Source organism: Triturus cristatus, chromosome 4_1 (genome assembly GCF_964204655.1).
Source record: "Triturus cristatus chromosome 4_1, aTriCri1.1, whole genome shotgun sequence".
NCBI classification, from domain to species: Eukaryota; Metazoa; Chordata; class Amphibia; order Caudata; family Salamandridae; genus Triturus; species Triturus cristatus.
The window spans coordinates 82,035,955-82,060,530 of record NC_140585.1 but is presented as its reverse complement, the minus strand read 5'-3'; the positions used below and the strand labels follow the sequence as shown (position 1 = coordinate 82,060,530).

The window sequence follows — 24,576 nt, the reverse complement described above, 5'->3', positions numbered from 1 at the left end:
ACGACGCCGTGATAGCCCCGGACAGAGCTATCGACATCAAGGAACTGTTTTTCAAGGTTATTGTGATAACTGAAGATTTTTAAGTACTGTGTTGTGGATTTTTTAAAATCATTTTGTTCTTGTTTCAAGTATATAAAAATATTGTATATTTTTCTAAACTGATGTTGTGTCCTTTTGTAGTGCTTACTCTGTGCTACTGTTGGTTATATGCAAATGCTTTACACGCTGCCTCTAAGATGAGCATGACTGCTCGTGCCAAGCTACCAAGGGGGTGAGCAGGGGGTATTTTAGGAGTGTAACTCCCTTAACCTGACTAGGAAGAAGGGTCCCTATTTGGACAAATGTGCAAGCTCTTGCCAACTAGAGACCCCCATTTCTAACATTGGTTGGCAGCGGTGAGGATAGGACTTCTGTTTGCACTTGACTTACAGTGGTTGGTGTGCACACTACCTTATCGCAGACCACTACGTACCACATACTGGTTCTTTTTGGCCAATTTTTGATCTTGCCAGTTTTTGAACTTGCTACTTTATCATGCTGGCATCAGGAGCATCATCCGTCGCACTCCTGGAAATCGCCTTTGAGGAGGATAGGTTGGAAGCCTACACTGTTAGGGAATTGAAATCAATTTGTAAGAACCTCAAAGTCCAAGTCAGAGGCCTCACTAGGAAGGAAGAGCTACAAAAGGCGCTGAGGGCCTGGGTAGCAGCCAGATATGCCAGCGAACAGTCTGGTGGTCTCAGTGGAGAGGCGGAGGAGCCTACTTCTAGGGTGGATATGCTTTTGGAAGGGGGGAACCCTCCAGGCTAGGCAACAGTAACGTGTCCCCAGAAGAGCTGGAGGACAGGTGGGACGCAAGGAAAGGAGCAACTGAACTAGAAAAGCCAAAATTTGCCATATGAGATCAGAATGAAGGAGCTGGATCAAAGGAGTAGACCCAGCTCAGATGGTGGCAGCAATTCATCAGGACAGGCAGACAGAATCGTACACATCCCTAAGAATGTGGGCAGAGAGTTCAAAAAGGGGGATGACATACAGTAGGAGAGTAGGATCTGCACTTATGTTGCCCCCAATTTTTTCTGATGTTAACACTGGTTTCTGGCTTTAGTCTGGCTGGGACCCTGCTAATCAGGGACCCAGCCTCTCTGTTCTCTCTAAACAACTTGGAGTGCATATTAGATGCACTAGTGATTGGATACTGTGGTACCTTATGAGCCCCTAGTATATGGTACCTTAGGTCCCAAGGGCATAGGTACTTCACAGGCCTACCAGGGGCTGAAGCATGTATTATGCCACCCCTGTAAAGCAGACTAAATCTGACACCACAGGCCTGCTACTGCAGCCTGGGTGAGGTAGTGTTAGCACTCCTCACTGAGGTATAGGTTCCCTATATCTCACCTTACACACACATATAAACCTATCAGTCACTCCTAAGGCAGGCCCTATCAATCCTGAGGGCAGGGTGCTTGGTTTCCATGTGAGGGGGTGCCTTTGCCTGAGCAGGGCCCCTCTGCAGTTCTCAGAGTCCATTCTCTGTAGCTGTTTGTGGATGCGGTTAAACCATATACTCTTAAGTGCATTATAACCTAGTGGTAAATGCTGACTTTGGGATGGCTGCATCAAAACATGTTGTGTTTGGTGTCAAACGCTTTAGAATCATACCCCCACACCAGTAACTGGTGTGGGAGTATGATCCCACCCTTCTAGAGGGATAGACATGTACCCACTGTGGAAACACGGTAGAATCCCGAAGAGCCCTGGTATCACAAAATGAATGTCACCAGCACAGACACTGGGCTGCCCTCCTGCTGCTGACCGAAACTCGCAGTGGAGGAGGCCCCACAATTGGCATCCTGTCACAGGGAGGTGTAACCACCTTCCAGACAGGATTTAGTGTATTGGGGCTGGGTGGGTGCACTCCTAGAGTGCTTTGAAGTCCTGCACTGGGGGAGCAGTAGGCTCCTCTGTGCATATGCCAGCTCAAACCAGTTCAGGGGCTACCAGCCCCTGCTCTGGCGCGAAACTGGACAAAGGGAAGTGGGTGTAGCCACCCACTCCCCTGACCCTCCCATAGGAGTGGTCATAGAGCTTGTCCCTCCCTTCCTTGTAGTATAAGTTAGGGAACCCTTGCCATTGCAAACTAGATATCCCTGGACGACGCTCTGAAGAAGAATCCTGGACCTTCGACGTTCCACTACCTTTGGAAGACTGAAGAATTTCCCTTGGAGTCAAGGAGTGACTCCCCTGCTTGGCAGGCACCAAAACTTTGCATCAACAGTCGCAAACGTTCCCGCTCCCTCAGGAGTCCGAAGTCCCTGCAGCCCTGGAAGTAGATTTCCTGACTTCTCAACTGCCATTGTGAGTCCCCAGCAAAGCTGAGGTGAGTGGATCTGACGAGTGATGAGGAACAGCAATACCCGGGTACCGTGCCCTATTGTCGAGTGCAACCCCTTCACGATGTTCTACGAATGTGTGCATTGGACCACGTGTGGTCCAAGCCTCCAGCAGGATTTCCTCTGGAGATCAAAGGCCTACCTCATCCCGAGTGACCGTGGGCTCCTGTAGAGTGAATCCTCCCTAGGCGTCTTTGCGATCGGTTGCCGGCTGGCTTGTGGGTACCCTGAAGACTTTTCTACAGAACCAAAGGGCTCCCCTGGTTGCTCCAGGCCTACCCTAACTTACCTTCGCTGGGTGAGTCCCTCAGACCTTGCTGATTTGCACCGCTGACTTTCTTCACTTTCCACAAGACTTGCTGTTGCCAAGGCTTGTTGACTCCAATCTGGTTGCCGACACCTCAGTAAGCTGCAGACTTTGTGGGACACTCCGAATCCAGCTCCTGGTCATTATCGACACCTCCTGGACCTCGTGGCTGAAGAGTCAAGACACCCGTGATCACCTGAAATCACCCGACTACTGTGGGCATCCAGCTTCCTGGCCCCGGGTCACTGGCAAGTGACTTTGAACACTGTCTCCTCTGCTTTCAGGTCTTCTTTCTTCAGAATCCAGCCTTGGATTCCACCGGACACTTCTCCTGTCTTCACAAGCAGCAAGTCTTCTTTGGCTCCCATTAAAAACGACGCCGCGACCCGACACCAAAAGACACCTATGCACCCGGCTTCCCTGGGTGAGGTAACTCGAGTACTCCGGTGCTCCTGTGTGTGTTGGCTCTGGAACTACTTACCATGTAAGTGACTTGCTTGTAGACTCTCCCGAAGTATCCTAAAACTTTAAAATTCCAACTGCGACTTGCTCCATTGAAGTCAATTGGGATCCGCGGCTGTGTTCTCACACTGCATGCGTCTCCCGTGGGTCCTTTACTTACCTGCTTTGGGTGGATTAGTGAGGGCCCAGCACTCTGAAGACCTTAGGCCTTCTCCCTTCTCAAGTCGTTCTTCTTATACCTCTTTTTTAGTATATGGTCTAGGGCCCCTGCCATATAAGTGCTTAACTTGTTGTGAAATGTTGATTTGTGCATATGTCCTTGACTTCTAATCTCATAAAGAGATTAGTAGAGTGTGTCTAGTAATAAATACATATATATTTTATATATATACCTGTGTGGTGTCCTTTCATTTAGTGATTCAAGAGATTATAAGGTAAAACAAGCTGCTTTACATTCCTCTAGAGACTTAGCCTAAAGGCTGCTCTCCACAGCTACCACTGGGATAGCTTTCTTTAAAAGGTTGTCTTAAACCTATCTACCATAAGAGTCGAATTGTCCTGGTGCAAGGTGGCCACTTTAACTAGTGACCAGCATATACCAGGCCAACTTCTCACGCATACAGAGGTGGTTTCAGGGTTACGAGGCAGTGATACACATGAATGGGGTCCCTGAGAAGAATTGGGGAGCAGGATTGTGGCCTCTGTTTCCAGAGGAAGCCAGAAATACTTTGACAGCTTTGGGTAAGAGGCCTAACCTCACCTATGCTGATATGAAGGAGGCCCTTCTCCCTAGGTATGGTTTTACTCCTGAGAAGTACAGGGATCAGTTTAGGTACAGTAAGAAGTCTGAGGCCAACACTTGGTTGGAATGTGTGGATATGTTTTGCAGGTCGCTGGATGGCTGGGTGAAGGGCAGTAATGTGACAGATTTTCAGGGGCTCTACAATTTGATTGCGTGGGAGCACTTGTCTAGTCTATGTTTTGCAGATCTGCGCTAGCACCTAGTTGATAGCAAGCTGACTGGCCCCAGGAAGCTTGCTATGGAGACGGACCGCTGGGTGAGTACCAGGGTCTACAAGAAAGCGTTTGGGGGAGACTCAGCCAAAGGTGGGCAGGGTCCACAGCAGAAAAGTGGGGGGGGGCAAGGGTAAAGCACAGGAGTTCTCTAAAGGGCCCCAAACTAGTACCTAGGGTAAAGGTTCCATCCCCCAGGAGAACAAGTGTTTTTCATGTGACCAGGTAGGTCACCTGAAGGGGGACCACAAGTGCCCAAAGGGGACGCAGCCACCCACCGGTGGGCAGACCAAGGTGTTGGCTAGTGTAGCGCTTGGGGAGGAGGGATACCCACAGGAGGGTGGGGATCCCGCAGGAATGACTCTTGCCTCACTAGGGGACAGTGAGATGGTACCAGGAAACCAGGTGCCCCCTAACACAAAGAAATACAGCACCTGGGTGACCATCAATGGGAAAAGGGTAGAGGCTCTCAGAGATACTGGAGCCAGTGTGACTTCAGTCCAGTGTCACCTGGTCTCTGAGAACCAGGTAGTCCCAGGGGCATTCCACCAAGTAGTTGCTGTGGACAACTCAGAGCGCCAGTGTATGGTGGCGCAGGTTCCTTTTGAATTGGGTGGTCTCAGGTCCCTTGAGGGTGGTTGTGAGCCCTACCATGCCTGTAGATTGTCTGCTAGGTAACGACCTGGAGCAGTCCTTATGGAAGGATGTTGAGCTCAGGTCTCACTTCGGGATGCTTGGGTTGCCAGAGTGGGCATGCATGTCTACTCAGTCAATGGCAGCCAGAAAGGGTGATCAAGAGGACTTGGAGCCTGAAACAGTGGCCCAAGTCCCTGTTAAGAGAAAGGGCAGGGGGCATGGGAAACCGGCACCCGAAGCTCCCACAGACCGGGAGGAGGCTGACCTTGAGTGGGATGCCCGGTGCCTATAGGGGAACAAGTAGCCAAGCTGGGGGACATCTCTGAGCTGACCCATTGGCAGCAAGAAGGGGGTCCCACCAAGGAGAAATTCTGCAAGGAGCAGAAGAGAGCCCTTCTCTGGAGGGTCTGCGGCAGCAGGCTGCAGACCAGGCAGCTGGTGATCAGTCCAGATCACATCTGATCTACTGGGAGAATGATCTCCTATATCGTGAGCCTAAGGTTGTTGAGCCTGGGTCAGCCTGTGTGCTGGTGGTACCCTAGCGCTTCAGGACCTTCCTACCAGGTCTGGCTCATGACGTGCCTTTGGCAGGACATTTGGGGCGGGATAAGACATTTGACAGGCTTGTCACCCACTTCTTTTGGCCCCAAATACGGAGGCAGTCAGATGGACACTGCAGGTCTTGCCAAATTTGCCAGGCAAGTGGCAAGAGTGGGAGGAAGGTCAAAGCGCCTTTCCAACCTTTTCCAGTTGTTGGAACACCCTTTGAAAGGGTAGGAATGGACATTGTGGGGCCACTGGAACCCGAGACAGCCATGGGCAACAGGTACATCCTGGTCTTGGTGGTCCATGCCACCCGGTACCAGGAGGCAATCCCTCTCAGGACAACAACGGCGCCAGTGGTGGGCCGGGCGTTAATGGGGATCTTTTACTGCATTGGGTTCCCCAGAGAGGTGGTTTCTGACATGGGGACCAATTTCATATCCAAGTATATGACATCCCTGTGGAAGGAGTGTGGTGTAACCTACAAGTTCACCACTCCTTACCACCCACATGGTAACGGTCTTAATGATTAAGGGTCTAACAGAACCCATGAGGCGTAAGTGGGACGTCCTCTTGCCATGCCTTGTCTTTGCATACAGGGAGGTGCCTCAGAAGTCTCTTGGGTTCAGTCCCTTTGAGCTCCTGTAGGGCCACCCTGTCAGAGGACCTCTGAGTTTGGTGAAGGAAGGCTGGGAGGCAGCTCCCAGGAAAACTCCCCAGGTTGTGTTTAGTTACATGTTGGCCTTCAGAAACCAAACTGCCCACTTCAGGAAACTCTTTCAGGCGAACCTAGAAGCACGTGAACCGCCTCAACCCCATTCTTCGAGAGGTCCGAAGTGAGCATGCTCTTGGCGACAGGTGATGGGGTGGAAGAGGAGAGTGAGCCTCTCCCTGACCTGTCTACCAAGGAGCTTGATGGATCAGTGGAAGGTGTGATCCTCTCCCCTACACTGACCCCAGAGCAGCAGGGGGACTGTTGCCAGTTGTTGGGACAGTTCGCCCCACTGTTCTCTCTGACCCCAGGTGTTACTCACTGGTGTACCCAACGGTGACAGCCCTCCTGTAAAGCACAAGATTTACAGGTTGACTGACCGGGTCAGGGCTAGCATCAAGGAGGAGGTCTCTAAGATGTTGGCATTAGGGGTGATCGAGCCCTCCAACAGCACTTGGACCAGCCCAGTGGTCTTGGTCCCAAAGGCTGCTGCACCCGGTGCCACTCCAGAACTTCGGTTTTGTGTGGACTACCGTGGGCTCAATGCCATCACCAGGACTGACGCGCACCCCATCCTCAGAGCTGATAAGCTCATTGATCGGTTGGGATCTGCCTGGTTCCTTAGCACATTTGATTTAACGTCTGGGTACTGGCAGATTTCCTTAACCGATGGGGCCAAGGAAAGGTCAGAATTCTCAGCCCCAGGGAGTCATTACCAGTTCCGTGTGATGCTCTTTGGGTTGAAGAATGCCCCTGCCACCTTTCAGAGGTTAGTCAACCAGGTGTTGGCTGGACTGGAGGATTTCAGTGCCGTCTACCTGGATGACATTGCTGTGTTCAGTTCCAGCTGGGAAGAACACTTGTAGCACCTTGGTAAAGTGTTGAGGGCTCTGCAAAGGGCAGGCCTTATGATCAAGGCCAGTAAGTGCCAGATCGGGCAGGGTTCTGTGGTGTACTTCGGACACCAGGTAGGAAGCAGCCAGGTGGCGCCCCTACAACCCGAGATTGACACCATTCTGGCTTGGGAGTCCCACAAGACCCAGACAGAGGTGAGAGCCTTCGTAGGTCTCACCGGGTACTATAGGAGGTTTGTTAAGGGCTATGGCACCATTGTTGTCCCCTTAACAGAGCTGACTTCTAGTAAGCAGCCCAAGAAGGACTGAGTCCTGCCAGAAAGCTTTTGCTGCCCTGAAGGCCGCCATGTGCATGGCGCGCGTGCTCAAGGCACCCGACTTCTCCATGGAATTTGTCATGCAGACTGACGCTTCAGAGCATGGTGTGGGAGCGGTGCTGTCACAACTGAACGAAGAGGGCCTAGACCAGCCTGTAGTCTTCCTTATCAGGAGACTACTCCCCAGGGAACAGAGGTAGAGTGCCATAGAAAGGGAAGCTTTTGCAGTGGTCTGGGCGCTGAAGAAGCTGAGACCATACCTGTTTGGGACTCACTTCCGGGTTTAGACAGACGACAGGCCCCTCAGATGGTTGATGCAAGTGAGGAGTGAAAATCCAAAACTGCTGAGTTGGTCCATCTCCCTATAGGGAATGGACTTTACGCTGGAACACCGCCCTGGCACAGAACACGCTAATGCAGATGGTCTGTCCAGGTTCTTCCGCCTTAATGAAGAGAACTCCCAGGAGGTTGGACAGTTATCCCTACTTTCAGCTGGAGGGGACATGTGTTAGACTTGGCATCTTTTGGCGTGTTTCCCTTGAGTTTTTGCTTTCTGACCTCCTGGTTTTCACTCTGTTTTTGCTGGTGTAATGATTCTGAGCACTTTTCTCACTGCTGATCAGTGGTAAAGTGCAAGTGCTCCTGTAGTAAAATGTGTTCTGGATTGGTGTTTCCATGATTGGCCTATTTGATTTATGTGTCAGTCCCTAGTAAAGTGCACTGCGAGTGCCAGGGCCCATAAATTGAATGCTGTTGGTGGGCTGCAGCACTGTATTGTGCCTCCCACTCAAACAGCCCATAAAGTGTAACTCCGGCCTGCCATTGCAGAGCCTGTATGCAGCCTGGGGCTGCCATGTCGACTTGGCAAGTGCACACATTTGCTAGTCCCTAAACCTTACCTTTTCTACATGTTAGTCATCCCTAAGGTAGGCCCAAGGTACCCCCATGGGCAGGGTGCATTGTATGTGAAAGGTAGAACATGCCCTGGTGTGTGTGGCATGACCTGATAGTGAATTACAGCCTATTGTTTTTCAGTATTGCAAGGCTCCCTGTCCCCATAGGCCAGAATGGGCAGTTTGATTATAACATCTTGTAATCCTAACTGACCCCAGGGAATATGGTAAAAATTCAAGTTTAGTATGCCCGAACTCAGAATGATAAAATACATCTTTTAGTGAAATTGGTTTTAACATTCTGTGTTTGAAAATACCACTTTTAGAAAGTAGGTATTTTCTTACCTAGCCATCCAGCCTGCCTCTGCTAGCTTGTGTATTGTCTGTCTGGTTTGCGAGTGACAGGGGCTGGGGAGACTCCAGGAGACAGGGTGACCCAGCAGGGGGCTGAATAGACCTATCTGCATGTAGAGTGGTGCGAGGAGTAGCACCTGGGCCTGAATAGGGCTGTGCCCGCCTTCCACAATGCCGGCTCCACCTCCTGTGGTGTGTCTGATGACCCTGGCCCACACTGACAAAGGAAGAAGGTGCACACTGGCAGAATGCACCCATAACTGGTTTGGACTACGTACAGGCACTCTCTGCCTTCAGAGAACAAAGGATTTGGTGGTATAAATATTGGGGCCCAGACCCCAAGATTTTAGAACTCTTTTGGATCAAGAAGACTGTCAAGAAGAAGACCCGGAGAAGCTGTCAGGAGGGACTACCACTTTGATGGGTGCTCTGTTGTGTTAGTCTGCAGTGGCTTCTTCTGTCTTGGGCAGTGAAAGGACTAGACTGAACTTTCTGCAATCTACTTTTGTGAGTTTCTCTAAGGGCTTGAGGTAAAGCTTACCCCCTGTTCAAGAAGTCTCAGGAACAGCAAAGACTTCAAGCTCTTTGGCTCTCAGCCCTGGGAATTGTGTGTTTTGTGCTGCAACAGAAGAGAAGTAACCCAACCACATCGACGACGACGCTGCCGACTTTGTGTCCTGACGGCACCACAGAGGGACCCTGGTCTCACTGACGATGCCTGCTGACTCTGCCACCGAGCCGCACAGCGACCTGTGGGCACCGCACTCTGCACTATGTCACTTCACGACGACGCCGTGGTATCCCCAACGACGACGCTCCACGCCGAAATCGACGCTGCTGCGTGCACCATGGTTAGAGGGCACCGCTCGTAAAGTTACACAAAGCACCGCCCTCATCCCGCACCACAGTCTTGGCCTACCGATGCCGGCGCCATCGACTCCAGTTCGTCAGCCGACAACAGCGCTTCAGCAACGACAACGACGCGGCTTGCACCGTGACGAGCCCCGTCTTCCTTCTCGCACCGCAACCCTGGTCTCATGGATGACGCCATCTGACGCCCCCACCGAGCCGCTGCTCGCACCGCGACCTGAGGGCAACGCACGTCACACCGCTGCACTTCGCACCGCAGCACACGACGCCTGCCGACGCCAGCGTTCCTGACTCCATCAGAGAGGAGATCGACCTGCAACGTGTGTGACTTCAAGGGCCCCGACGACTCCTGCACCGTCCTCCGGAACCGACGCCTGCGGACGCCATGTTTTCGGAAGCTCAACGAGAGATCATTGACGCCCTGCATTTCTGAAAGGTACTGTTTGCGGGTCCTCCCGACACTGTAGCTGGCCCGCTATGCCACGGTCAGCCAGAACTGTTTGAATTTGTTTGCTCACGACGCCGTGCTAGCCCCGGACGCAGCTATCGACATCAAGGAAATGTTTTTCAAGGTTATTGTGATGACTAAAGATTTTTAAGTACTGTAAAGTGGATTTTTTTTATCGTTTTGGTCTTGTTTCAAGTATATAAAAATATTGGATATTTTCTGAACTGGTGTGGTGTCCTTTTGTAGTGCTTACACTGTATTACTGTTGGTTATGTGCAAATGCTTTACACACTGCCTCTAAGATAAGCCAGACTGCTCGTGCCAAGCTACTAAAGCAGGGGTTATTATAGGAGTATAACTCCCTTATCCTCACAAGGAAGAAGGGTCCCTATTTGGACAAAGGTGCAAGTCTTTGCCAGCTAAAGACCCTCATTTCTAACAATTGGGCTCTGTTTTGTACCCTGGCACAGGCGGTCCGTTTTTTTTCTGGACTGCAGTAACAGCAGGCACATTGATGTGAGCATGGTGAGCGTTGTAGAAGAAGGGAAATCATTTAAAGAGAGTCATTTTCTCTCTGGATTTCCCTTCTCTTTTTGAAACTCAGGAGCAGCAACATTGTCGTGGTGTCATCAGGAAGTTTTTTCAATATTATATGCAAGCCACAGTTGCTGCTTATTTATCTTATGCAACTAGCAACCATTGACAAAGCCAATAGTCCTGACTTGTAGGTATGATGTGACTTATTGTATCATATATCTGGACACAATGACAGGAGCAGCAAAATACAAATCAGGCGGCACACTGTGATAAACACAGATTTTTAGCTTACGTGTTTTAAGCCACGCCCTTAGTTACATTGGCCACGCCCCTTCGAGAGACCCCCCCAGTTTTTCATCCCACTTAAAGCCCTGAGCAAAGGCCCTATACCCAGGGGTTCAGAAACTTGTCTGGTGGTGGCAAATGGTGGATAGCCATTCAGGAACCACCAAGGGCAGGTTGTTTTTCAGGGGGCATCTTTAAAATGACCTCTGGGTGCATTTTACTTTAAATCCCACACTGGCATTAGCGTGGGTTTAATGTGCTGAGAAATTTGCAACCAAACTTCCCAGGTTTCAGCAAAGCTATTATAGAGGTGTGGAGTCAGTGATAACCAACTCCCAGACCATATACTCTTTATGGCTTTACTACACTTACAATGTCTCAGAATGGACTTAGACACAGTAGGGGTACAGTGCTCATGCAACTCTACCCTCACCTGTGGGCTAGTGCACCCTGCTAGAGGGGTCACTTACCTTGGCCACAGGCAGTGGGTTGTAGGCATGGCACACAGGGATGTGTGCCATGTCGACTCTTCACATTTCTCTGCACCAAAACATGCAGCCTGCAATGGCAGTATGTGTATGTTAAGGTGCAGGGTCTCTAAGGATGGCTTAATAAGTGCTGCAACCCTTAGAGCCCTTCCCTGGTCACAGGGCCCTTGGTACCTTTTACATGGGGCTCATGGGCTCACCTGGGGCCAGAGATGTGCCAATTATGGGTACAAAGGTACCGCTTTGGGAACGAACACAGGCCCTCGGAACCTAATTGGCAGGGACCCAAGGTACATCAAGCCAAAATGCAAAAAGTGGGGGTAACCATGCAAAAAGGGGCACTTTCCTACAAGCATTTTCATGTGTTCCTGTTTGGAAAGCATTTCACGGTTGCCACCGATCACCGGGCATTGCTTACCATTTTAGGCAATCCTAAAGCCAAGATGCCCCGTTACATTGAGAGGTGGGGGTTACGACTGCAGGAGTATGATTATACGATTGTACATTGTCCAGGAAAGATCAAAACCCTGCTGCCTTCTTCTCACATGTACCAATCCCGTACCATGGCAATACTTCTAGAGAGGCTGATGCTTATGTTAACTTCATTGTGAAATCCAGTACACCTGATGCCATACTGATAGAACAAATCATTGGTGCCACGGGCACTCACTGATATTTGCAAATCCTCAAAGATATTACTACTCATGTTAATATGGAATAAGTCGATGCTGATATGAGAAACAATACATTCATTTATGTGAACGAAATTGAGTCCTTATTAAGGAATTCACCCCAATAAAGCACACATGCCAGAGGGGGGAAATGTGCTTCTAAAACACCATAAAGTCAGATGCCACATAAGTTATGTTATGTTATGTTATTTGAATTTATAGCGCGCACGGCTACTCCAAGGAGTGTCCTGGTGCGAGCAAGGGGAAAACAAAGCATAACCTGACTTTAGATAAAAAGATGAGTTTTTAACCATTTTTTAAAAGCAACAATATCTTCCACACAGCGAAGTGCCAAGGGAAGCGCATTCCAGGCGCGGGCCGCATGAACGGCCAAGGAAACGCCCCCCAGACGGTGCCGCTGGAAACCAGGGACCTTCACCAGCCTAAGGGATGAGGAGCGCAGAGTCCTCCCCAGGACATAAAAGGAGAATCGTTTCTGCAGATAGCCCGGCCCTAGACCATGTAGTGCCCGATGGGCTATGGTGAGAGATTTAAACACCACTCGCGCCTTAACCGGAAGCCAGTGCAGGGAACGGAGGTAGCCCCGTACACTCTCCCTAGGCGAGATCCCACCCAAGATGCGGGCAGCCGCATTCTGGATCACTTGAAGTTTATTGACGGAGTAAGCTGGAATCCCTACATAAAGCGCATTAGCGTAGTCCAGACGGGACAGGATAAGCGCACGCACCAGATTCACGTGCAGCCTGCGGAAGAAGCGGAAGGAATCTTCTCAGGACTCTGAGGAGCCCAAAGCAGCCAGTCGCGTCACTTGACTGGAGAAGGAAAGATTACCATCAAACCAAACTCCTAGATTCTTAGCGATCCGGCTGTTGGACAATGGAGGTGTAAACTCAGCTGGCCAGATCAAGTCTCTAAACCCAGTCGGAAAGTCACCAAACAACAGAACCTCTGACTTGTCTTTGTTACATTTCAATTGGGCTTTCGCCAACCACTTGAAAACCGAAGAAAGACACGATTGCACGGGGGCCACAGTAGCCACATTCTTATCCAAGGTAAACAATAGCTGAGTATCGTCAGCTTAGGCAATCACCTTAACTCCCAAACCCTCCGCCAAATTAACGAGAGGGGTAAGAGAGATATTAAACAAAAGGGGGCTAAGGGATGAACCCTGGGGGACTCCTGTGCAGACCCGCTGAGGTGAAGAGGCCGCCGGAGGTAGCCATACTTGCTGAACCCGGCCCTCCAAGAAGGACTTAATCCAACCCCAGGCTGAGCCAACCACACCAATCCCTGCCAGTCTGTCTAGCAGTAAGGGATGGGGGACCGTATCAAAAGCAGCCGACAGGTCGAGCAGCACTAAGGCTGCTCTCCCGCCAGCGTCGAGACACTCCCGAATAGCTTCTGACACTTCCACCAGAGCACCTTCCGTACTAAAGGAGGGGCGGAAGCCCGACTGAGCTGGATGTAATAGCCCCGCCCTCTCCACATACAACGACAGCTGTCTGTTTACTATCTTCTCACAAACTTTAGCAAGGCTTGGGGGGAGAGAGATGGGCCTATAATTCCCCGGAATCTAGGGATTGAGAGTAGATTTCTTCAAGAGAGGGAGGATTTTAGCCTGCTTCCAGGCACTTGGAACCCTAGCATCATGCAAGGACAGATTAATGATGTAGTTGACTTCAGCATTTACAACCTCTGCCACAGAAGCCAATAATCTTGCCGAGCATGGGTCAGCCGGAGAGCCGGACTTCGACCCTTCAAAATTCTCAACGTGTAGGACAAATCGACCGAGGAAAAATTAACCTATTAATTTTAAAATTAAGTTAGGAGCATATAGCCAATCAGAACCCAGCCCACACAGTAATCAAGTGCTACCCATGCTGGAGATCTGGACATGTTACCCACTGGTCACATTGTGTTCACGTAAGGTCGAGGCCCACCTGGATTATCTATTGAACAATTAATTTGACTCCAAAAGCATCAGCTTACATTCCTTACCATACAAGGATCACCATAACAGTTTATGGCATACAATGAACTGTATATAAGAACGTCTCAGATCAATTGAAAATTGAGACAGTCCTCAGACCCTATGCCTGTAACTTCGGGATCCTTGTCATCTACTAGTAATTTCTGATGAATACTCCTGTTGTCCTCTTGAAGAAGATCTGTCGTCAACTACTTATGACAGAGTCATTGAGCGATTATAAGGTATTTTTGCAACATGGGGTGTTCCTGGAATTTTTAAATCTGACAATGGCTCGCCTATTAATAGTTGAGAATTTAAAGATTTTTTCAGTCATCTAAATGTCAAGCATCAGAAAAGTACACCTATCTGGCCACAGGCGAATGCCGTTGTCGAGAGATTTATGAGCACCCTCAAGACTAGTCAGCGTGCTGCTGTGGAAAAGCTTAAACTCAAATTAGTTTTTCAGTGTACGCTTCGTACATACATGTCAACTCCCCATTCTACCACAGGTGAAAGTCCTGACATCTTAATGTTTGGGAGCGCCATAGGAATCAAATTGCCACAATGGACCACTGAAAGATCTATTGACATTGATAAACTTCGCACTACTGATTTGTCTCATAAATGCAAAATGAAGACCTATGCAGATAGACGCCGCTGTGCTCAGAGCAAAGTGTTCAAAAGAGGAGACCAGATCATTGTCAGGCAGAAACGGAAATGCAAGCCTGATACACCTTTGGCTGCTAAACATTGAGGGTTGTGACAAGTAAAGGACACATGGTGACTGCTCACTGTTCTGGAAAGTCCATTACATGAGATCTTTTGCATTTCAAGCACCTGCCCTGACATCCGCCAACTCCAGATGTCAGAAGTGAGACTTATCCACCTGAGAACCCAGAGAGCCCAAGGACTGTACCAATGTCTTTATCACCCGTGCCATTCATGGATACTTCTTCTGTATTTCCGCATCCTCACATGACAAATTCTGGGCATTTGATGTGCGCTCCAAATTGACTTATTGATGAGTTGTGATGCATATATGTATTATTTGTACTTTTATTTAACTAAGGGGGAGATGTAGAGTCTTGTGAGCTAGAGGTGACGGGACCCTTTTAGTCCCTGACACACTCTATAGAACAGTGACGTAATTGCTTGGGTGTGGGTGATAGTATTCATGCCGTTGAATGTTCAGTTTACGGTTACATGCTGAGGAATACAGACATGTAGTGCCAAGCTCTGTGTGTGACGTGATCCTTAACATGTACCCAGGCTGGGAAGGAAGCATACATGTCAACACTCCCGATTTAGGCGGAAGACACACGATTTAAAGACTAGTCTCCCGCCTCCCGATTCCTGCAGGCAAAAATCTGATTCCTCAGTGGGCTTCTGCCGACAGGGGTCTCAAAGTATGCACTGCCAGCAACCTGCTCCTGCATGGCAGTGCACAACATTTTTGCCAATCTCTCTCTGCCTGCCCTAGTGCTTTCTCCATGCTCCTGTCAGGAAAGAAATTTAAATAAATGTATATTCGAATTTTTGATGTCCGATCCTGCAGCAGTACACTTGCAAGTTCCATTCAGGACAATAGAGGTCAATGGGAGAAATACATTCTCCCGATTCTCCCCCCCCCCCCCCCACTTTTCTCTTCTAAAATGTTGTCATGTACGAGGTTCTACAGTGTCAATTCGCTAAAAATGCGTGACTAATGCATTTTAGTGCAGTGATGCAGACTACCACACTAAAATGCGTTAGTCTAACGCCTGATGCGAGGTACTTGATAGGAATAAATGACATGGCAACATTTCAAAACAGGAAAGTTTAAGATTTTGAAAATAATTGAGGCAATGCCTTTTCCCCAATGACTGCTTGAAGCTGAAGCAATTTCAGAGGGGAGACAACTTTTTGCTTTAAAAGAATCGGGAGTTTCCCACTTTATGGGGTCTATTGGCATCTATGCTGATTCAGGGCGCCTCTGGGGCCCTTAGACCTGCGGTTGCAGTGACACCTACAGCCACCAGGGGGGCGAGGGATCTTTTCCCCTGTCAGTGGAACGTTCACGCAGCGCAGGGCGGGTGCGGCGCAATGGGACGCACATGCACGTGACAGTCGCTAAGGGTTTTCCTCTAAGGCGATCAAGCACTTTTTGTTATGGCAGCGCGAGGAGCGAGATGACGTAAATGCAGGGAGGAGGGTGTTTCTGAGCTTCCGGAAGTGCGTCACCATTGCTGGGCATTTAAAGGGAGAGGTGAGTGCGGGTCTCTGATTGAGCTCTAGTGGTAAAGGGAGTAAAGTTAGTGCTGAAGTTGGTTTGCGAGGCCGGCCTGTGCCGGACTGAGCCGGTGCCTGCGGCTGGGTTGTGTGCGTTGTTTCCTAGAATGGTGGATGGGCTGGTTTGCATGGCAACGCTGCGGCTGGGTTGACAGTGCTAGTTGGCCCGGTTTTATTGCAGCGTTTGAATGGCCCTTCTGCGGCACTGCAGCGCTGCCCGTTCAGCTGCTGGGCTGGGTGCCAGTTCTGAACGATGATACAGCTGGCAGGACACACCTGTGTCAGTGAGACTGTAGGGAGCAGATAGTATATGGACCCAACAAGAATGGACGGGGGGGTGGTGGGGAGGGGATTGAGAATGTCGAGTCAGACTTGGTCTAGGGCATGGTATGAAAAGTAAACCGTATTATTTGTAGCCTTTATATATACAGCCAGAAGCCATGCCTCAAGTAGAGGACTTGTCGATTATGCGTTTGCAAAGTGTACTATAACCAGTATTACGTTTAGTTTCCTTGTGTAATCTATGTGGTGTAATATTAAATATATAATACTTTCATTCGTACAGTGCCAACTTTCACCTTTGCATCTGTGCCCCACTTTCCCTTGCACCGACATGCCTGTACTGGGAGATTCACAGGACTGCCCCCAGTAGTGCGACATCCACAAACCTTTCTCTGTGCCATCCTGCTATGGTAGACATTTGCAAAGCTCCCGTTTTCTTGTTGCACGCCTATTGTAATGTGTACCATTCACTGTCGCTTCACGGGGGATGCACATAGTTTTCATAATTTAATCAATTTTCTATCCTCAATGCACCTGTACGTTATTTGCACCATGCCAGAATGGCTTTATGGGCCGATTTCAGCAATTCCATTCATCACAGTACAATAGTTCAAGTTCTTATAGTTTGTTATCGCAAGATCTGCTTAACCCTTCATGATCAAATTCCGATTGGAAAGCTTGGATGAGGGTGATAAGGTACCTATGTAGTAGATATGTTTTACCCTGCATGCCATGTGTTCCAAACAAGTGAAAACGGAGTAGCACAATATCCTGCAAAGATCTACATGTAACATGTAGACCCGGTTTAAATCCCTGGAGAGCCAGCTTACCCTTTCACTTTTGTTGACCAAATGAGTTCATTATATTGTCATAGCTTCAGTTATGCACATTTTTTAGTAGGGCTTGCAGGCCTGTGAATATTTAACCCTTACTGTTCCCTTTCATCTTCTACGCTCCAAAAATCGAATAGATGCCTTCCAGTGTTGAGTAGAACAGATTTTTAACTAGAAAAAAATAATTGCAGTACATTCAAATCTGCCAGACATGTCTAAAATTCAGAATTTGCAAAAGTGGAGCAGCACATTAGATATATGTAAAGGCTCCAAGCACATGCATGACTTCCCCATATATAGAGTTACTTGAAGACTGTCAGTGGAGTAATTCATTTTAAAGCCTGGAATTACAGTTAACAAATTGGTGCCTTGGTTTTCTTCAGTTGAAAAAGTTAGACAAACACCTGAAAACAATGCATTGTAAAAGAGAGCCTAAAACCGCATAAGTTGTCTTGGAGATATCTTGTAATCCTACCCCTATTAAAAATACAGTAGATATATTACATGGGTAGGCCTTCTTATTTAATGTTTGCCATTTGTTCTACAGCTCGTATTTCACACAAAAGATGTCTAACCGTGAAATATTCCCCATAATTCACAGTGCTGAATTCATCTACGTGATATTTAGCTTCCATAAACAAATTAAAACGTTCTACACATCATTTTGTCTTTCTTTCAGTGTTGTTAAAAACGCTTTCACAATGACAGTGCTGCTCTCAGGCCATAAGTCAGCACACCTGACAAGCTCACACTTGCAGTCTGATCCTTGGTGCCAGTAGTCAGTCAGTCATATACTTTATTCGATAAAATTAATATCAGAAAAAGACACATTTACAATAATAAACAATTGGAGATTAAACACAATTTGTACACCAAAAATTAATTTGCGTGTTAATGTCATAAAGCATAACCGGTAACAAGTGATCCATTCCTCAAATCCATATTTGGGTATTCAATAAAATAGATAATAAATATTATACTTAAAAAGAATTAGAAAAGCTATAACCATTTAATATAATGTAAATAAAATGACAGCATCATACATAATCAAAAGCATTCCCTCGGCCTGCCTTTTTCTTCATATTATTGGTCCGGACCGCTGCCACCAGAAAATTTGCGACATGAAAAATAGTCCGGACATTACTCATAAGTTGTAGGTAGATAAGTGCCGGTCTAACCTGAGTAAACCCTACATCTCTCAACACTGGTAACAGATACCGTTTCTTAATATCTGAGTAATACTTGCAGAACATGACAAAGTGCAAAGTATCTTGTAATGACACGTTGTCACATTTGCAAGGCTCAACATTATCTGGGGCTTCCCAGTTACGGAAATCTCCCAAGATATAATGGATTAAATTAAATCGGAATCTAGTTAACAGAAAACGATGAAAAGGACGTGTAACTAGTTTCAAATAGAGTTCCAGATCTGGTAGGGTCACTAACCCAAAATGTAGTCTAACCAGCAGCTTTTTCAGTTCTAGTTCCTCCCTTTCAACTGATTGAAGGTTGACCATGGCCTCTTTTATCCAACCTATATCCGCTTTCTTGATGGTATCCGGAGCCAAAAAAAGGTCTGACCTATCAAGTTTTTTAAAAATGGATTCAATGTATGCAATCCACGGGATTTTCTTGGCTTTGTCTAGAGCTAAACAATCTTTCAATATTATGTGGTTCAAAGTTATCTCCTCATTGAGCCAAGTCTTGAGCCAGCATAATATTGGGGCCATTTTCACTTTGTCTAATACATAATCCAGCCCCATCTCCACATGTATCGAAAAGTAGGTGTTGACTGTGGCACAGATAATAGAGTTCTTAGGAATGTATTTTCCACCACTTGGATTTGATAGTCTTGTGAGCTATACCCCCAAATCTCAGAGCCATAAGTGGCTATCGCAAGGCACTTTGCTTTGTAGACCTTTAAAATGGCTTCCATGGGTCTGGCTCCAAGACGGTTTGAAAAGCCCATTAGGGCTGACGTAGATCTGGCGAATACATTTCTTTTTAATTTCATTTGCGGGCCCCAGGACCCTTTTTCATCGAATAGGAGACCTAAATATGTAAAAACAGGGACCCTACTGACCTTATCTTTCCCACAGACAAATGTCATCATTTTTAGGTCTTGCCTGACCCAGCGCATGAGCTGTTCTGGCGTGACTTAATGAGAGGGCTCCAAAAAGTGCTACCAGGCCAGCCTAGAGCTACAGTGCGTGTGCGCGGGCACGCGCGTCGCGCTTTACCGTGATTACTTTCACTTTAGCGGCTGCTTGGCATAGCCAATAGGTCTCGCTTTTGGGACCTTATAAGTATTTAGTTATGCACTTATAAGGTCCCAAAGGCGAGACCTATTGGCTATGCCAATGCTTGTTTTCTTTCTACTTTGTTCCCCTACAATCATTACATGGGATTTTTTTGCATTTATTTTTAAATCAAGTGATTCCATAAACTTATCAAACTCAGATAACAACTTATTTAAACCAACTCCAGTATGGGCCAGTAAAACAGCATCGTCGGCATAATGGAGAACGGGTATAGTCAAATCTCCCGCTCTTGGGACATCTAACGATGCTCCCTTCAGGGCTGATTCTAGTGCATTTATATATAATGTGAAGAGTAGGGGTGCTAAAATGCACCCCTGCCTCACCCCTCTTTCTGAGTTAAAATACTTCGTGCACCTCCCATCTTGGGTGCCTCGAATAGTGGCAAGCAAACCACAATGGAGGTCAGCTAAAAAATTTACTAATGCACTATCAATACCCATCTGTAATAAAATTTGCCACAGCTTTGACCTATTTACTAGGTCAAAAGCCGTTGAGAGATCCATGAATCCCAAATAGAGGGAACCCTTTTTAGCTACAGTATACTTACTGCTGAGGAGCTGTAAATTAAGACATTGATTCAATGTGCTCCTTTTTGCTCTAATACCATACTGTGCGTTTGATAGGATCCCTCTACCCTCCAAATGATCTGTCAACCTTGCTAAAATTACTCTGCCTAATATCTTCACGGCAGAGTCATTTATTTGCACCATGCCAGAATGGGTTTATGGGCCGATTTCAGCAATTCCATTCATCACAGTACAATAGTTCAAGTTCTTATAGTTTGTTATCGCAAGATCTGCTTTACCCTTCATGATCAAATTCCGATTGGAAAGCTTGGATGAGGGTGATAAGGTACCTATGTAGTAGATATGTTTTACCCTGCATGCCATGTGTTCCAAACAAGTGAAAACGGAGTAGCACAATATCCTGCAAAGATCTACATGTAACCTGTAGACCCGGTTTAAATCCCTGGAGGGCCAGCTTACCCTTTCACTTTTCCTTTTGTTGACCAAATGAGTTCATTATATTGTCATAGCTTCAGTTATGCACATTTTTTAGTAGGGCTTGCAGGCCTGTGAATATTTAACCCTTACTGTTCCCTTTCATCTTCTACGCTCCAAAAATCGAATAGATGCCTTCCAGTGTTGAGTAGAACAGATTTTTAACTAGAAAAAATAATTGCAGTACATGCAAATCTGCCAGACATGTCTAAAATTCAGAATTTGCAAAAGTGGAGCAGCACATTAGATATATGTAAAGGCTCCAAGCACATGCATGACTTCCCCATATATAGAGTTACTTGAAGACTGTCAGTGGAGTAATTCATTTTAAAGCCTGGAATTACAGTTAACAAATTGGTGCCTTGGTTTTCTTCAGTTGAAAAAGTTAGACAAACACCTGAAAACAATGCATTGTAAAAGAGAGCCTAAAACCGCATAAGTTGTCTTGGAGATATCTTGTAATCCTACCCCTATTAAAAATACAGTAGATATATTACATGGATAGGCCTTCTTATTTAATGTTTGCCATTTGTTCTACAGCTCGTATTTCAAACAAAAGATGTCTAACCGTGAAATATTCCCCATAATTCACAGTGCTGAATTAATCTACGTGATATTTAGCTTCCATAAACAAATAAAAACGTTCTACACATCATTTTGTCTTTCTTTCAGTGTTGTTAAAAACGCTTTCACAATGACAGTGCTGCTCTCAGGCCATAAGTCAGCACACCTGACAAGCTCACACTTGCAGTCTGATCCTTGGTGCCAGTGTGTATCAATGAAACCTCCCTAACGTGTGAAAGTAATGTAAATGCAGAACCCTGTTGGTAAAAAGTTTCACTGATCCACATTGCACTTTATTTTCTTTCTTTCTTTATGCTGTGGTTTTTTTTGGTTGCTGTGCTTGATTTATTTTGGGTTGTTTATTAAGCTGGTCTCTGTTGGGTTGATTTTAGGGTGCTTCACATTGTTGGAGGATTTGGTTCCGAGCTATGCTCTTCTGTATTGGCCACATGCTTTCCAGGATAAGCCGTGTTAAGCCGGATTCAGGGTTCTGACTTTTGCTTGTGCTCACGCTTGTTCTGGGCCTCGGTGCAATCCTCTTTTGGCTGGGTTTTGTGTGCTAAGCTGAGTTGGTCTTTGTGTCCTTAGCTAGTATCTGCTGGGATAAGTTTTGGGTGCTAAAACAAGCCTCACGAGCCATGTGCTCAGAATTGATTTTGAGTTATGGGTGCTGATCTGTGCTCCATTGAGTTCAGGATGCTGGGCAGTATTGAATAATGGCTATGGTGCTGGCTGGGTTGGGTGTTGTTTACTGAGTCTAGTGAGGTACAGGGTGCTGGATTCAGGAATGGATGTTGGGTTGATGCTAAAATATTCATGGTTTGTTTCCAGATGACGATTTTAGATCTCCTGGGTTAGCCACTGTACACTTAGGTAAGCTCTTCTAGGCTGGGATTTGGGTGCTAAAGTGTGCCCTCTTCAGTTGTATGTGTGGTGTTGGGTTCAGTTATTAGCATGGGGTTGGGTTCAGGGTGTTGAGCTTGGGTCTGCTCAGTTAAGTTTTGTTAGCTGACTTAAGCCCTACAGGACAGGGTTCTGGATGATGTGGTGGGCTCTGTTTGATTGGACTTTGTTTGCTTGGTTGTGAAAGCTGGATTGTGTTTTGCTGGTTAGCTGTGCTTCCTTGGGTTCAGTTTGTTAAGCAGTCTTTTGGGTCCAACTTCTGCTGGGTGGGTGTTGGTTGCTGAGTTGGAGTCTGGCTGCTGGATTCAGCTATGGATGCTGGATTCCTTCTCAGTACTAAGCAGTGTGTGGCTTGTTTCTGGGTGGTGAGCTGCGTCTCTGCAGGGTTAGGTTTTGGGCGCTGAGCTAGGCCTCCGTCAGTTGTTGTGCGAGTGATGTTGAGTTACAAGGGCGGGGCTGAGTTGTGGGTGCTTTACAGTGAAATATTGAGTTCTGGGTGCTGAGCAGTATTGGTGTGATTTTACGGTGTTGACATGGCGTCTATTATGTTGGAGTCTGTTTGCTGGATTCAGTTATGGATGTTATGTTGCATTTTCTGTGCAGAGTTAATTTAAGGGTGCTGTACTGAGTTCTGCTGTGTGTGGTTGGTGGTGTGTATGGATCGGTTCAGGTTGTAAAAGCCAGTGGGTCTAATAGATCGCTTAAGCGCTGTTTTAGGCCTGGGCAGTAAACAGGATGATCTTCAGGAAAGTTTAGGGAAATTAAAGAATGGCAAGGAGAAGAAATGGTGAAAGACCAAAAACGGTGAGGAAAATGATGAAGAGAACCTACACAATGAGGGAATTAAGAGAAGTAAAACACAAAGTTGAGAAGCTGAAAGATGTGGTGGTATGAAAAGCAGAACAAAGTAGACGGGTAGTTAGGCTAGAAAAAGAGACCTGGACTGAAAAGAGAAAATAATTAAAAATGAAATTAATAGGAAAATGGAAATCCAGGTGGAAAATAGGTGACATACCTAAATGAGAGAATGTACTTGTGTGTAACCTGCCTTTTATAGGTTGGACACTGTGAGAAATACTTAGGTAGATTAATCTACTGCATAGATCTGCATTTAATCTTCAGACCACAATGTCTGATCTCAGTGAGAAAGCTGAATGTTTTAAAGCATCGGCTGCAACTTTTTTGTGTACCCAATAAATCAAAAGTTCCTATTTTTAGTCAGTTAGATGAGTCTGTTACTGTATCAGCTAGCACAGTCAAAGTCAAGTCAAACATAACTTTATTTTGGCAAAAGCAACACAAGTATACAATAAATATAATAATACAGCTGATAAAAATAGGAAAGAAATCTCGATTAGCAGCATGACATCTACATCTGTTAGTCATAAATTGTGCAAAGGTTTCTCATATATAGGCAGTAAATGATGCACGTTCTAACAAGTAGATAGAAGACCATGTTACGGTATGTCACAACAATATCACGGTCATTTATTGGCAATCCTTCTTTTCGCTCACATCAGACCCAGTCATTTGTGACTGCACAGGCATACAATGGACAAGAATCAGCTCTCAGTATCCTCAAGGTAGCACGATGGCTGCAGGTACCAAGTTGTCTACAGATAGGTGCCAGCCATGTGGAGCAAAACTGGGCATATGCCATACACGTGAATAACACATACGGTACAGACTCAGCTTGATCATCATGGAAAGGGCAGACTACAGAAACTGATCCTGCCCACTTTACAGTAACTGATTTAGGGGGAGTGACCCCACTCTGAATTGATGGTATAATTACCTGCCTAGTGGAACAGTGATCCCAATAATTCTCTAGACCATAAATAGATTTAAAGTTCAAACATTCCCCTATCAAGGTAGTGCCCACAACTTTTTGTTCCTCCCTGCGTAATGTAAATAGCCAGTACTGTTTTTTTTAGTTCACCCTCAGAAGGAATTTGGGCTGCAATTGGGCTGAACCAAAAATCACCAAGGCTTAGGAAGTGTAACAATTTTTTAATTGAAAGCAGCCATGGAATTTTGTTGAATATGTCTACTTTGATGATGTCTTGTAGGGCGGCCGCATAATGCACCAACTCTGGGGTAGCCCAAATTCTTTGCCAAATCTGCAAAGGATGCATTGAGAGCGACCATTTTTAAGCCCATATCCAAAGATAGAGAATACAATGGGGTACTGCACGGAAGAGAGCATTATGATCTTAAATATTTATTGTCTGATCTCTTCAGGTCAGAGGCGTCACTAAAACCCCATAACTCTGCTCCATAGAGAGCGGCTCCCAGGGCCTTAGCCTCATAAACCTGTAAAGCAGGTGCAATGGGTTTGTGAAGGAGGCACAATGTTCTTTTAGAATTCCACTAACAATTTATCTATGTTTTAAGGATGCCGTGTTGATGTCATGACATTGGACGAGAGTTTAATGCCCAAATAAATAATCATAGGATTCGAACCTCTCGAATATCTTGTCCTCTAGTACTAGGCTACCCTTGTACTTTTTATGGTGGCTCAGTGCCATGAATTTTGTTTTAGCTATATTGATCTCGGGGCCACTCTCCCGACAGAAGACACCAAATCTGTTAAGAAGTTTTTGCAGAGTTTTCAAAATCAATAAAGTGTT

At 46.7% G+C, this 24,576-nt stretch overlaps 1 protein-coding gene across 5 annotated transcripts in view; it reads left to right on the top strand.

Annotated features, from left to right (window-relative positions):
- Positions 1–15,936: 15,936 nt before the first annotated feature.
- CLDND1 (claudin domain containing 1) overlaps positions 15,937–24,576 on the top strand; it is a 65,916-nt gene continuing 57,276 nt past the window's right edge. For 2 of the 5 annotated variants that reach the window (XM_085651674.1, XM_085651671.1), the window contains exon 1: positions 15,937–16,019. The gene's annotated coding sequence lies outside the window, so the exon portion shown is untranslated. The remainder of the gene's footprint in view (positions 16,020–24,576) is intronic. The other 3 variants (XM_085651675.1, XM_085651672.1, XM_085651673.1) reach the window with 2 other exon arrangements.